We start from the raw sequence: 15,329 nt of genomic DNA, 5'->3' as shown, positions 1-15,329 counted from the left end.
TGTATCCCCTTTGCTAAGTGAGAGAAGTACAGAACTGTGCCAAAAATAATATTGCAATAATGACTCCCTGGAGTTTTGGAAAGTATAAGTACCAAGCAACATTTTGGGGCCCTAGCTAATAAGAGACTAACGAAAAGTTTTCCAATGATGCTTTGGGGGTTGCTTCTCAGAATTATCAGAAGAGCAGGTAGGAATACACAGTTTGGGGCATTGAGAGGTTAATAGTAGAAAGGAATAGAATAGTGTTATTTCAATATAGAAATGGTTGTGATAATATTAATTTTTGAGTCTCATCTCATAAGATTTCATTGGATTACAATAGCTAAGTTCTAGGGAACATCAGAAAATAACCCTGTTTGGATTATTTTATGTGGGAAATTGAAAGAAGATAGTATGTGAATTTACTAACAGAAAAGTACCAGTCACCATGCTCATTTTAGAAATGCTCTTATTCTCCCGTGAGTTTTAGTTTGTTTATCTAGATACTCAGTGATAATGAGATAATATATGATAGCTTGAAAAAATGGAAGATAGTATAGGGCTTGGGGGAGATAAAATAGAGCCTCACCAAATGAGCTACGGTAAGCTATCGCTTCAAGCAAGTGCCATGAAATATGTTATATTGAGCCCATAGCACTGATTACTTCCCTATCAGTCATCTCAGAAAGACTGATTCCTTAAGCAGGCTTCTTTGGGTAACTGAAAAAGAAAAAAATAGATACCCATAACTCTCCATCAAGAATGAGCTTTCAGCAGTTCACTCACTTTTCATTCTCAAATGTCACATGAGAGTACTATCTGGTGACAAGGGTATGTTAGAAATGTCCAAGCGATGAGGAGGTAAAAAAATGAGTGTCTAATTAACTTGCCATTCTTTACAGACCTTCTGCTGTTTTTGAATCTCACCATCCTAACATTCTGTGGACAAAAAATCTACTGCATAAGCCTCAGAGATAGCAACTGGGGAGGTAAATAAATTGCACTCCTCAGGGAAGATCCTGGTGCTATTTGTTTCGTTAGTCACCAGTTAATACATAAAGTATTGTGAAGAGCTAGACTGAGAGACAAAAAAGTAAAAATAAAAATAAATGCCACAGTAGGGAAATTCATGAGAGCTAGATCCAGTTCATATTCCACAACTTCTGGGTCATGTGGAAGATCAAAATGTGGGCAGTACAATTATAAATCTGCAGTGTGATCTAGTAGGTTGCAAACTGGCTCTTTATTCCCATCAATTTCCTTTCCAGGCTTAAAATTCTACCACACCCTTAATGAGCTTAAATAATGCCTTTTACAGATGCCCTTTATATAATAAAATATTTAATAATCAACTAATTCAACAAATAGCTTTTAGATAGCAATTTGTTTGTAGATATTATGGGGAATACAAAATTACTCCAAGACCTTTATGCTCTGATATATGAAAAAGTACATTTAACAGAGATATAGACCAATGGAACAGAACAGAGCCCTCAGAAATAATACTGCATATCTACAACCATCTGATCTTTGACAAACCTGAGAAAAACAAGAAATGGGGAAAGGATTCCCTATTTAATAAATGGTACTGGGAAAACTGGCTAGCCATATGTAGAAAGCTGAAACTGGATCCCTTCCTTACAACTTATACAAAAATTAATTCAAGATGGATTAAAGACTTAAATGTTAGACCGAAAACCATAAAAACCCTAGAAGAAAACCTAGGCAATGCCATTCAGGACATAGGCATGGGCAAGGACTTCATGTCTAAAACACCAAAAGCAATGGCAACAAAAGCCAAAATTGACAAATGGGATCTAATTAAACTCAAGAGCTTCTGCACAGCAAAAGAAACCACCATCAGAGTCAACAGGCTACAGAATGGGAAAAAATTTTTGCAACCTACTCATCTAACAAAGAGCTAATATCGAGAATCTACAATGAACTCCAACAAATTTACAAGAAAAAAACGAACAACCCCATCAAAAAGTGGGCAAAAGATATGAACAGACACTTCTCAAAAGAAGATATTTATGCAGCCAAAAAACACATGAAAAAATGCTCACCATCACTGGCCATCAGAGAAATGCAAATCAAAACCACAATGAGATACCATCTCACACCAGTTAGAATGGTGATCATTAAAAAGTCAGGAAACAACAGGTGCTGGAGAGCATGTGGAGAAATAGGAACACTTTTACACTGTTGGTGGGAGTGTAAACTAGTTCAACCATTGTGGAAGTTGGTGTGGCGATTCCTCAGGGAAATACCATTTGACCCAGCCATCCCATTACTGGGTATATACCCAAAGGATTATAAATCACGCTGCTATAAAGACACATGCACATGTATGTTTATTGTGGCATTATTCACAATAGCAAAGACTTGGAACCAACCCAAATGTCCAACAATGATAGACTGGATTAAAAAAATGTGGCACATATACACCATGGAATACTATGCAGCCATAAAAAATGATGAGTTCATGTCCTTTGCAGGGACATGGATGAAGCTGGAAATCATCATTCTCAGCAAACGATCGCAAGGACAAAAAACCAAACACTGCATGTTCTCACTCATAGGTGGGAATTGAACAACGAGAACACATGGACACAGGAAGGGGAACATCACACTCTGGGGACTGTTGTGGGGTGGGGGGAGGAGGGAGGGATAGCATTAGGAGATATACCTAATGCTAAATGACGAGTTAATGGGTGCAGGACACCAACATGGCACATGTATACATATGTAACAAACCTGCACGTTGTGCACATGTACCCTAAAACTTAAAGTATAATAATATTTTAAAAAATTTAAAAAAGAAAAAAAAGAAAAAGTGCATTTCAAGATCATGCAATTGACTATTCAATCATTGTATATTAATAATTTCTGTGAATAGCACTGTGCTGGGCACTAAAGAAAAAAATTAAATTTATACAACTAATTTTATGAACTTAGGCACATTGTGGACTTAGAGTTCATATCTATCTTCTGTGATTCACTCTAGTATAGAATGGAAAGTTGCTAAATAATTTAAAAGAAAGGAAAGTTTATATCACCCTTATCTTCAGAGACCAGAGTTGCCAGAGGTTGTAGTTCTATTTGGGTCATCAAAAATGAATGCAAAGTGGATAAAGATTTTCCAGATAGAGGGAAAGAGATGAGGAAATCACAGAGGTGAGGTGCTGCAAGATGAGAAAACATAGTCTTAACATGAAAAAACTTCATTTTTTAATTGGAGCATTTAAGGAGAGTGGTTGGGGAGAGGGGAGAACACTTGGTGAAGAAAGTAAGATGCTTTAGCATCATTCCTGCTAAGAATTATACTTTGCTTATACAGCCTAACGAAATTGTGTAATATAGACAATAAGTATTTATTAAACGTGTGTTTATTTAATAAAGTAGTTAAATTCACATGTTAATTTCCTGTTTGGTATTTAAAGTAGGCAATGTGAAAAGATCACCTAGACTTAAACACTGTAAGAGATGTAAACATGTCACTGGAAACAAATGTAATCTGAGTATTTTGAAATAATACAATGAATAGATATGATCACTAGGGCATTTACTACTACAGGTTCTACCCCCTTCTCTGATTTATTGTTTTTCAATCCAGAGTGTAACTAACTCTCTGCATCTTTTAGGGTAAACTATCTGTTCTTTCATTTTTGTTCCCTGTAGGTCAATCTCTGGGACCAAGTCAATCAAGCTAACTTCTCTGTCAGAGTTCCTGCTTCTTGGGTTCTCCAGCCTTGAAGAAATCCAGCAGATCCTTTTTCTGTCTGCTTGTGGCTATATCTGATTATTCTGAGTGGAAATATAGCCACTGTCACTGTCATCCGCCTGGATCAAAGCCTCCACATACCTGTACACTTATTCCTAGGGATCCTTTCCATTTCTGGGACATACTATACCTTTGTCATTCTGCCCAAGATGCTCATAGATCTGTTGTCTTTGCTCAGAAAAATCTCATTTATTAACTGCACTCCAATGTTCTTCTTTCTGGGTTTTGCTGTCACTAATTTCATGTTCCTGGTCATGACAGTTTATGATACCTATGTGCCATCTACCATCCACTTCACTACCCTGTCCTTATGAGTTGGCAGATATGTAAACAATTGGCAGCAACGTGTGCTGTGATTGTTTTTTGTTGTTGTTGTTGTTCTCACTGATAGGCTCCTTCTTAGATTTTCAGCTGCTTTTCTGTGGCCCAAACAAGATCAACCACTACTTCTGTGACATCTCTCTGGTCATTCGGCTTGCCTGTACTGATACCTACATCAGGGAGCTAGTCATCTTCATTGGTGGAATTCTAGCACTTATGGTTCCTCTGATTTTATTTGCATCTCCTATGGCTTCATTGTTCACACCATCCTGAGGATCCCATATGTGAAAGCAAGCAAAAAACCATCTCTACTTATGCCTCCCATCTTATTATGGTCATTGTCTATTATGGCTGTGCCTCCTTTGTCTACCTGGGACCATCAGCCAAATAATCATCCAGCAAATAATCATCTAGCAAGAACAGGCTGGTGACAGTGACCTTACACAGTTGTGACTCCATTGTTGAATCCATGGTATATAGCTTCAAGAGTAAGAATGTTCAGATGACCATTTGGAAAGTGATTTGCCAAGGAGGATTTCCTCCTAAAGCTATAATAAGATTATTTCACATCTACAGAAACATTATTTCAGAGGACATAGTGATAATTATAATGTTAATAATACTCTTATTTTTCATTCACATAGCACTTTACTAGCCTCATAGTACATGCTTCCCATGATATTATTTTAATGAACTTTGTGGGGTGCCATGTCAAACTTGAGTTTATTAAAAATCAGGTTCAAGCCTCAAAGACTTTTCAAACTTGAACAAGTATTTTGATTTCTCAGTATACTTAAAGGATGGTTTTAGTTTCTTTAGTGACAGATAAGTAAAACATCATGGGTGGTAATTTAGTATAGAAGGTTCAACTATTACAACTTCTCTATCATCTAGAACAATCTTAGTAAGGCACCTTACAATGAGATTATAAAGAAAATGGAACCAATGTAATGGAATTTTTTGTTATATAATTATGAGCTACCAGTGTCAGAGAGAACGTAGGGCTACCATGTCCACTTCTCAGTCATTGTAGGATTCTCACCTGCAGCATTCTAGCCTCAATTAACTGCTCAATAGGGAGTCACTGTTAAATATTTCTAAATGTTACAAAGTTCCACTTCAGTTTTATGTATCATCCTCCTTTTGCTTCTATTGTCTCTAGAGATGTATAACTTGTATATAATATCTAACCTACACAGCAACAATTCAAATATTTGAAGAAGCATAATGTATGCCTCCATTAAACACTTAACATACCTGAAGATGCTTTTGAACTGCATGATATATCTGAGTTCAAAGGCTCCTCAAAATCTTGGTTATCTTTCTCTAGATTCTTTAGATACTTTCCATTTTGTTAATAGTGTTCTTAAAATGACTTACCAGGAAATGAGGTAACACTGCAGGTGAGTTAAGATAATCATTTTCCTTATTCTGGAAGTCAATTTTACGTCAATACAGCTTAAAGTTCACTACTTCTCTATCAGTTCTACCACACATGTGCTCTCCTCTGACCCTTAGGTTGCTTAGACTAAAGAGTTTAATGTTATATATCTACAACCCTATGATTATGAAACCTATTATGCTTAGTTTAGTATAATTTTATTCTTTAAAACAATATTATATTTGGAATTTGTTCTTTTAAATTACTGTTTTTGATTTTAGCATATAGTTTTAGAATACGAAGGTCTTTTCACATCCCATTTATAATACGCAATCTACTGGCTGCCTCTCTTATTGTTTCCTTGTATCTCTTCTAGACTTGAATAGTAAACAGTATTTGTATTGTATGAAAACACAATTAATAATGGTTGTGTGGATTCCAGTGCTCAATGGCAAAGAGAACTATGGTTGAATACTGATGCCTGGCAAGAGGTGAATGTGAATCATGGTAATATGGTTAGATGTTCATACCTTTGTCTTAGATACTCAATAAAATGAAATCACTTATCACTCAGTCTCCACAAGCTCCATTTTGGAGACCCTCATGCTTGATTTCCTCTCTATCACATAATGGGAATCATTGAAAATATGTTCTTCTTTAACATTTACAAGTTCTAAAATGTAAATAAATGTAAATGTAATAGGTAACCCTTTTAAAAAACATATTCTTGGGCCAGGCGCAGTGGCTCACGCCTGTAATCCCAGCACTTTGGGAGGCTGAGGCGGGCGGATCACGAGGTCAGGAGATCGAGACCATCCTGGCTAACACAGTGAGACCCCGTCTCTACTAAAAATACAAAAAATTAGCCAGGAGTGGAGGCATGTGCCTGTAGTCCCTGGTACTCAAGAGACTAAAGCAGGAGAATTGCTTGAACCTGGGAGGCGGAGGTTGTAGTCAGCCAAAATCGCGCCACTGCACTCCAGCTTGGGTGACAGAGTGAGAGTCTGTCTCAAAACAACAACAACAACAACAAAACCATAATCTTGGAAATAATATAAATCTCATGGGTGAATTACAACAGATTAATTCATGATGCCATAAGAATTACCTGGATTGCCAGATTACCTAGGCGACTTCGTAATAATCAGGATGGTAGAAGCAGGATCTGCGGGTGGATGGGACATGATCTTATGAAGTGAAAGTAAGAAATTACCCGAGGTACCTGGGAAAGTTTCTTCTATTGACACAGAGAAAAATGCCATGGCATTATTTTCTGTCAAGTCTCTCATGTCTCCCACCACGTATCTCTTATAACCTTCCTTTGTGGCAGTGATATTCTAAAACAATTATGCCATTTACAACTATTCTTAATGCTTATAATACATGTTTTGTAATATAAGAAAAAGATTTGCTTTTCTCTTCATTTTAACAAAAATACACTATGATAAAAAAATGAATAGGAAAAGATACAGATAATGATATTTCTCTGCTTTTTTTTCGTGTCTTGAAAAACAGGGATTAAGAATCTAACATTCTGTGAATAAACACAAAGAATGAATGTGTATAAATTGTTTTCAGGTTGGATACTTTCAGACTGGTTCTATCTACCCACACTTACCCTTCAGTAATAGATCTAACAGAAAGCTGCAGCAACTCAAAGGAAGCCAAGCAATTAGTCCTAGAGGAAGGCACTCTTACTACCTCTTGATTTGTCAAGCTTTTTGTTTTTTTTTTGAGAGGGAGTGTTGCTCTGTTGCCCCAGCTGGAGTGCAGTGGCACAATCTCGGCTCACTGCAAGCTCCGCCTCCTGGGTTCATGCCATTCTCCTGCCTCAGCCTCCCAAGTAACTGGGACTACAGGCGTTCGCCACCAGGACCGGCTAATTTTTTGTGTTTTTAGTAGAGACGGGGTTTCACCGTGTTAGCCAGGATGGTCTCAATCTCCTGACCTCGTGATTTGTCTGCCTCGACCTCCCTGTCAAGCTTTTATAGGTAGGAAAAGCAGCCTTAGTATACGTATTGGAAAATAAAGGAGAGACATTGACTGACTAATAGCAATTTAATAAATAAATAAAGCTGCCTTTAAGACTCTATCAATTATTTACTCTTTCATCAACTATATATTGAGTTTGATGATGGAAGTTACAACAATGAAAGATCCATTTTTTCTGCTTTCAAAATATTGAATCTACTACTTACTTCCCCCAAATCTTCACTCAGGTAAGGGTGTAGTTTTCTTTTTTCTTTTTTGTTGCATACCTTATTATTATTCCTACTGAACCAGTAGTAACACAATATATGAAGTACATTCTCTTGGGCATAAGGCCAGTATATAGGTGGGAATCCCATAGGGCTAAAAAGAAAAACAATCTAGGATTTCTGGATGTGCTCTGAAGTGGCACCTTCTAAGCTGCAGTATTTGTTCAACCATGTTTTTCCAACAAAAAAGAGGATGAGCTCACCTGAGAAGCATCCTGAAGCAAAACACCGTTGCACTAGGCAGGGATCAGGAGACCTAGAAATTATTCTAACACGATCTGCGACTGTGTGCTTGTTTCTTTTATTAAGTAAAAACTGTTGAAAATTCTATTTGTACACATTTTAAGTAATGCTTTTTTTCTTTTTCTGTGGCCTCCTTTTCTACTTATTTTACAATTAAAATATTCAAAAATATGTTATGTAAAAGGCATTAAGTTAATGAACATCAGTAAGGTAGAGAATCCTATCAAGATGGATTAATATAAATTGTACTTAACTTTCTACATTAAAAAACTAAAAGTTAGAAAAATATGTGACATAGCAGTTTGTAGACATTAGACAAGAGACAGAATAAGACTGTTATTCTTGAGAAAAGAGAAAAAATGATTTCCACATGTTATGACTTAAAAAGTATTTGAAGAGTACAAAGCAAAGAAATGTGGACCCTGTAACAGACTCTAGACAATCCTAATTTTAGTTCCAAAGAAAAACTGAAGATGGAAATGGGAGTTAAGAGAGTGAAAGAGAAAAAACAGCCCATGATTAACTTCAGCTGGAATTATTCCAACACTTATGTCTCAGTATTATCCAGTTGAACAAAAGTAATTCCATAGAACTATAGTACTAGACACTGTGTGACCATGATGGAGTGAGACAAAATATGGTAAAGTATTTTAAATAAATATAAGAAATTTATACCCTTCTTATATTTAAAAATATAACAACACCAAGATAATACTGGCTAATACTGAGACATAACTGATGGAATAATACAAGCTCTATATGTGTATATACGTGTGTGTATATTTATGTGTTTATATATAGAAATAGAGAGAAAAAGAGAGAGAGAGAGGCAGCAGAGGACACCAAAATATATCAAGTAGTCTTACTGAATGAAGGATTAGATTAGATAAAGATTATAGAGAAGACTAGATTACATAGAGTATTAAAGAGACTAGATTAGATAAAGATTAGAGTATAGAGAAGACAAAGGGGCCATTTCAAGACAGATGACTAAAGAGAAGGGATTAGCACACACACAGGGAGGTCTATTAGCTGCAAAGGGATCTCCTCAAATCTTTGGAAGAGTGCTAATTCGTACATTTGTTAGAGTAAACTTCTTGTAGAAGATGAACAACTACTGGAAGCAATAGACTAAACAAGCCCTAGAGCTCACACAAAGAAGAGTTTATATTCTCAACAGCCATCAAGTATAATTTATAGAAATAAAAAATATTATTTGAATTTTAAAAATACACTAAGCAGGATTAGCTGCAGACACTGCCAAAGAAAAGGTCAATTAACTTAAACACGTAGCCAAGGAAACAACCTGTAATTATAGCAAAACTTCAAAAACCCCAAATAACAGCAACAACAACAAAACAAAAACAGAGGCTTGATGACCTATGGTAAAGTGCCAAGCTGTCAAATATTCATGTAATTGAGATCCCTTATAAACCCCCAAACCAAAAAATCTCAGAAATTTCAAGCAGAATAAAAACCAAAATTATGCTAGAACATATAAGAATTCAATTATTAAAAACTAATGATAAAAAGAAAATTTTAAAAATAGTGAGAGACAAAAGGAGAGAAAGATGGTGAAATAGAAAGTCCACTGCTTATATTCCTTGACAGCAGCAATAATTTCACAGCCATCAATGAGAAAATACCTCTTTGTGGGAGCCTTGAGATTTAGATAGGAGATTGTGAAATCCTAGTGAAGATCAAGATTTAGGAAAGCCATTTTGAGGGGGCAGACCTGCCAACAGTGGTCTCAGCTCTAGGCTTAGCAATGGCCTTGTTTTATTGTGGACTTGGATACAGCCTTATTTTGCCACCTGTCAAGGAGCCCAGGAGGAGTCACATATACTAGTGCTTCAGACAACAAGCTTGTTGACCTCGGTCCCAACTTGAACTTGAAATGGCTCTGAAACTCAACTCCAGGCATTAATAGCTGTGGTCTGAGAGTAGGCTTATCCAGTCAAGAACCAAGAGAAAGACGAGCCTGTCTATGACCCTCAGAGGCAGATCTGCTGCCATCAGTCTCACAGAGGATCCTGACAGAGCCTTGTAACTTGGATTCATCCCCTCTCAGGTGTGGTCTGAGGGCAGTTTTGCCTGACCAGGGACCAAACGGGGGATACATCAAATGACCTCAGAGGCAGGCCTGCCAATCTTTGTCTTTACTGCAGTCCTGTGACTTATATTCATCTCTTCTCAACTGTAGGCCAGGACAGTACTGCCTGCAAAGGGACCTACCCAGTCACTTAATGGGAGCTCTCCCAAAGACCTGGAGGAAACCATACCCATCCACAAACCTAGTAACAGGCCTACCATCTGTGGGCTCTGAAATGGATCCTTATTCTAGCACGAACCCTACTGCCCAATGTACCGGAGGTAATTCAGTCCACCTGGGGGGACCAGACAGAATCCATACCCACTGGAGGCCCTGGTAACAGGTCTATTAAGCACAGATCCCATTGTAGATGAAGAGGCAGCCGCTTGAAACCCACTTTACTAGGATCCTGGGGGCAATCTCACCAGCATAGAGGCTCAACAGGAGAAAGCTTTTGTCTGCCAAAAGCAGTGTTTAAATGCCAGAAAAGATGTTTATTCAGAAGTCAATGCAATCTATACAGATAATGAAGAATTAGGCAAACGTGACACCACCAAAAGAAACTAGTAAAGCTTCAGTAGTAAGTCACAAAGAAATGGAGATCTAGGAATTGCCTGAGAAAGAATTCAAAATAACCATCTTAAAGATCTTGAAGAAATGCAAGAAAACGCACATAGAAAATGAATTGAAATTAGAAAAACAATAATAAACCACGGTGTCTCAGAAGGAAAAAAAAGCAAATAAAGAGACATAAAGCTTATTTAAAGAAATACTGGCTGAAAACTTCCAAAATCATGGGAGAGACATAGACTCAATACAGTTTGATGAAAATCAAAATGACCAAACAATATCAACCCCAACAGTAACACTCTGAGGCACATTATAATCAACTTATTATAAGTCAAACACAAAAAGAGAGTTTTGAAAGCAGAAGTGAAAAGAAACTTGTCACATAAAAGGGAACCCCTTTAAGGATATCAGCAGACTTGGCAAAAACAAAACAAAACAAAACCTAAAAAAAAATTTTTTGTATGCCTGGTTGGTGTGGGATGATATAGCCAAAGAGTAGAAAGAAAAAAATAAAAACTGCCCAAGAATACTATATGTAGAAAATCTCTCTCAGAAATGAAGCAGAAATAAAGACATACACAGACAAAGGTAACACAGGAATGGAAAACCAAACATTGCATGTTCTCACTCATAAGTAGGAGCTGAACAATGAGGACACATGGACACTGGGAGGGGAACAACACACACCAGGGCCAGTGTGGGGCTGGGGGGCAAGGGGAGGGAGGAAGAGCATTAGGACAAATAGCTAATGCATGCAGGGCTTAAAACCTAGATGACGGGTTGGTAGGTGCAGCAAACCACCATGGCACACATATACTTATGTAACAAACCTACACATTCTGCACTTGTATCCCGGAACTTAAAGTAAAATGTAAAAAAACAAAAAAAACAAAAAACTAGAGTTCTTCAAGTTGTAACAAAAAGATGTTAAAGCCAGGTGCCATGGCTCATTCCTGTAATCCCATCACTTCGGGAGGCCAAGGTGGGAGGATCATTTGAGCTCAGGAGTGCAAGACCAGCCTGGGTAACATAGCGACATCACATCTCTAAAATAAAGAAATAAATAACATGAAACATTTTTAAAAAGTTAATAGTTAAAAAAAGCCACTAGTAAAAGTAAATAGTCAAATCCAGAATAATCTAATACTGTAATGACACCATGTAAATCATTTTAAATTCTATTATAAAAGTTTAAAACACAGAAGTATTGAAAATAACTATATTCTAATTTGGCAATGAATACACAATCTAGAAGGATGTAAAGTGTGACATGAATAACATAAAATGTGGGCAGAGTGAAGTAAAAGTGTAGAGTTTTTGTAGGCAATTTCAGCTGTTAGCAGCTTAAATTAGAATGTTATAATTATGTTTTATATAAGCCCCATGATAACCAAGTAGAAAAACAACTCTAGTTGATACATAAAAAAACAAAGACATGAATCAAAGTGTACAACTATCAAAATTCAACAAATTATAAAGAAAGATAGGAAGATTGGAAAAAAGAAATAAAAGAACTACAAAACAGTCAGCAAAAATCAAAATGCCGGTGGTAAATCCTCTACCTATCAATAATTACTTTAAATGTAAATGAATTACATTTTCCAGTCAAAAGATACAGAGTGGCTGAATGGATTTTAAGAAAAATAAATAAATAAAAAATAAAAGCAGAGGTGCTTCAGCATCCTGGTACTGATGTGCTGTGGAGCCCTTGTGGTCCCTCAGCCAAGATGCCTGAGGAAACCCAGACCCAAGACCAATCAATGGAGGAGGAGGAGGTTGAGACATTCACCTTTCAGGCAGAAATTGCCCAGTTGATGTCACTGATCATGAATACTTTTTACTCGAAGAAAGAGATCTTTCTAAGAGAACTAATTTCAAATTCATCAGATGCATTGGACAAAATCTGATATGAAAGGGTGACGGATCCTAGTAAATTAGACTCTGCGAAAGGGCTGCATATTAACCTTGTACCAAACAAACAAGATCGAACTCTCACTATTGTGGACACTGGAATTGGAATGACCAAGACTGACTTGATCAATAACCTCGGTACTATCGCCAAGTCTGGGACCAAAGCGTTCATGGAAGTTTTGCAGGCTGATGTAGATATCTCTAGGATTGACCATTTCGGTGTTGGTTTTTATTCTGCTTATTTGGTTGCCAAGAAAGTAACTGTGATCATCAAACATAACAATGATGAGCAGTACACCTGGGAGTCCTCAGCAGGGGGATCATTCACAGTGAGGACAGACGAGTGAACCTATGGGTCATGGAACAAAGGTTATCCTACACCTGAAGGAAAACCAAATGAGTACTTGGAGGAATGAAGAATAAAAACATTTTTGAAGAAACATTCTCAGTTTATCGGATATCCCGTTACTCTTTTTGTGAAGAAGGAACATGATAAAGAAGTCAGCGATGATGAAGCTGAAGAAAAGGAAGATAAAGAAGAAGAAAATGAAAAATAAGAGAAAGAGTCTGAAGACAAACCTGAAATTGAAGATGTTGGTTCTGATGAGAAGAAGAAAAGAAGGATGGTGACAAAAAGAATAAGAAGATTAAGGAAAAGTACATCGATCAAGAAAAACTCAACAAAACAAAGCCCATCTGGACCAGAAATCCTGATGATGTTACTAATGAGGAGTAAGAATTCTACAAGAGCTTGACCAATGACTGGGAAGATCACTTGGCAGTGAAGCATTTTTCAGTTGAAGGACACTTAGAACTCAGAGCCCTTCTATTTGTCCCACAACATGCTCCTTTTGACTTGTTTGAAAAGAGAAAGAAAAAGAACAACATCAAATTGTGTGTACAGAGTTTTCATCATGGATAACTGTGAGGAGCTAATCCCTGCATATCTGAACTTCATTGGAAAGGTGGTGGACTCAAAGGATCTCTGTCTAAATATTTCCTGTGAGATGTTGCGACAAAGCAAAATTTTGAAAGTTATCAGGAAGAATTTGGTCAAAAAATGCTTAGAACTCTTTACCAAACTGGCAGAAGATAAAGAGAACTACAAGAAGTTCTATGAGCAGTTCTCTAAAAGCATAAAGCTTGAAATATAAAAAGACTCTCAACATTGGAAGAAGTTTTCAGAGCTATTAAGATACTACACATCTGCTTCTGGTTGATGAGATGGTTTCTCTGAAGGACTATTGCACCAGAATGAAGGAAAACTAGAAACATATCTATTACATCACAGGTGAGACCAAGGACCAGGTAGCTAAATTTGTGGAATGTCTTTGGAAACATGGCTTAGAAGTGATCTATATGATCAAGCCAATTGATGAGTACTGTGTCCAACACTGAAGGAATTTGAGGGGAAGACTTTAGTGTCAGTCACCAAAGAGGGCTTGGAACTTCCAGAGGATGAAGAAGAAAAAAAGAAACAGGAAGAGAAAAAAACAAAGTTTGAGAACATCTGTAAAATCATGAAAGACCTATTGGAGAAAAAAGTTGAAAAGGTGGTTGTGTCAAACTGATTGGTGGCGTCTCCATGCTGTATTGTCATGAGCATATATGGCTGGACAGCAAACGTGGAAAGAGTCATGAAAGCTCAAGCCCTAAGAGACAACTCAACAATGGGTTACATGGCAGCAAAGAAACACCTGGAGATAAACCCTGACCATTCCATTACTGAGACCTTAAGGCAAAAGGCAGAGGCATATAAGTACAAGTCTGTGTAGGATCTGGTCATCTTGCTTTATGAAACTGCTCTTTTGTCTTCCGGATTTGGTCTGGAAGATCCCCAGACACACGCTAACAGGATCTACAGGATGATCAAACTTGGTGTGGGTATTGATGAAAATGACCCTACTGCTGATGATACTACTGAAGAAATGTCACCCCTTGAAGGAGACAATGACACATCATGCATGGAAGAAACAGACTAAGCTCCAGCTGAGGGAAATATATTTTCAAGGATATTTTTCTTTATTTTTTGTTAACATTAAAAAGTCTGTATGGCATGACAACAACTACTTTAAGGGGAAGATAAGATTTCTTTCTACTTCTAAGTGATGCTATGATACCTTGAGCACTAAAGCAGAGCTAGTAATGTTTTTTTTCAGTTTCACATTGGCTTATTTTAACAGATCGAAGTAATGTGTGTTGTAGGATGTATGAAAAGTGACGTTTACTTTGTGGTCCAAAGCGTTTAGCTATCAATCCATATTCCTTAGTAGGCCAAATCTTGTTATCCAAGTGTTCCTGAGCTATACCTTGATGTTTAGAAGAAAAGTATTTGTTACATTTTGTAGCATCTACTTTTGAACTTTTCATCCCCTGTAGTTGCCAGTTCTGTATGAACTAGTCCTCTAGAAATAGGTTAAACTGAAACAACTTGATGGAAGGAAATCTCCAAGGAGAGTTCTTGTTTTCCAAAGAAAAGTATTGTTTGGAGGAGCAAAGTTATAAGTCTACCTAGTCCTATCACAAAGCTTTTCAAAAAATAACTCAGAGCCAGTCTTGTGGATGGAAATGTAGTGCCTGAGTCACATTCTGCTTAAACTTGTAACAAATACAGATGAGTTAAAAAAAAAAAAAAAAGCCAAGATCTAACAATATGCTGCCTACAAAAGACTCTTTTTAGCCTTAGGAACACATGTTAAAAGTGAAGGGATAGAGCAAGATATTTTATGCAAATGTAAACCAAAAAAAATCAGGGAAAGTTATACTTCCATCAGACAAAATAGACTTTCA

At 37.0% G+C, this 15,329-nt stretch overlaps 1 pseudogene; it reads left to right on the top strand.

Moving 5' to 3' along the window:
* Positions 1 to 12,355: 12,355 nt before the first annotated feature.
* LOC100443865 (heat shock protein HSP 90-alpha-like) lies at positions 12,356 to 14,521 on the top strand (annotated as a pseudogene).
* The last annotated feature ends 808 nt before the right edge of the window (positions 14,522 to 15,329 follow it).

This window comes from Pongo abelii, chromosome 1, assembly GCF_028885655.2.
Source record: "Pongo abelii isolate AG06213 chromosome 1, NHGRI_mPonAbe1-v2.0_pri, whole genome shotgun sequence".
NCBI classification, from domain to species: Eukaryota; Metazoa; Chordata; class Mammalia; order Primates; family Hominidae; genus Pongo; species Pongo abelii.
This window is presented reverse-complemented; position numbering and strand designations above follow the sequence as displayed.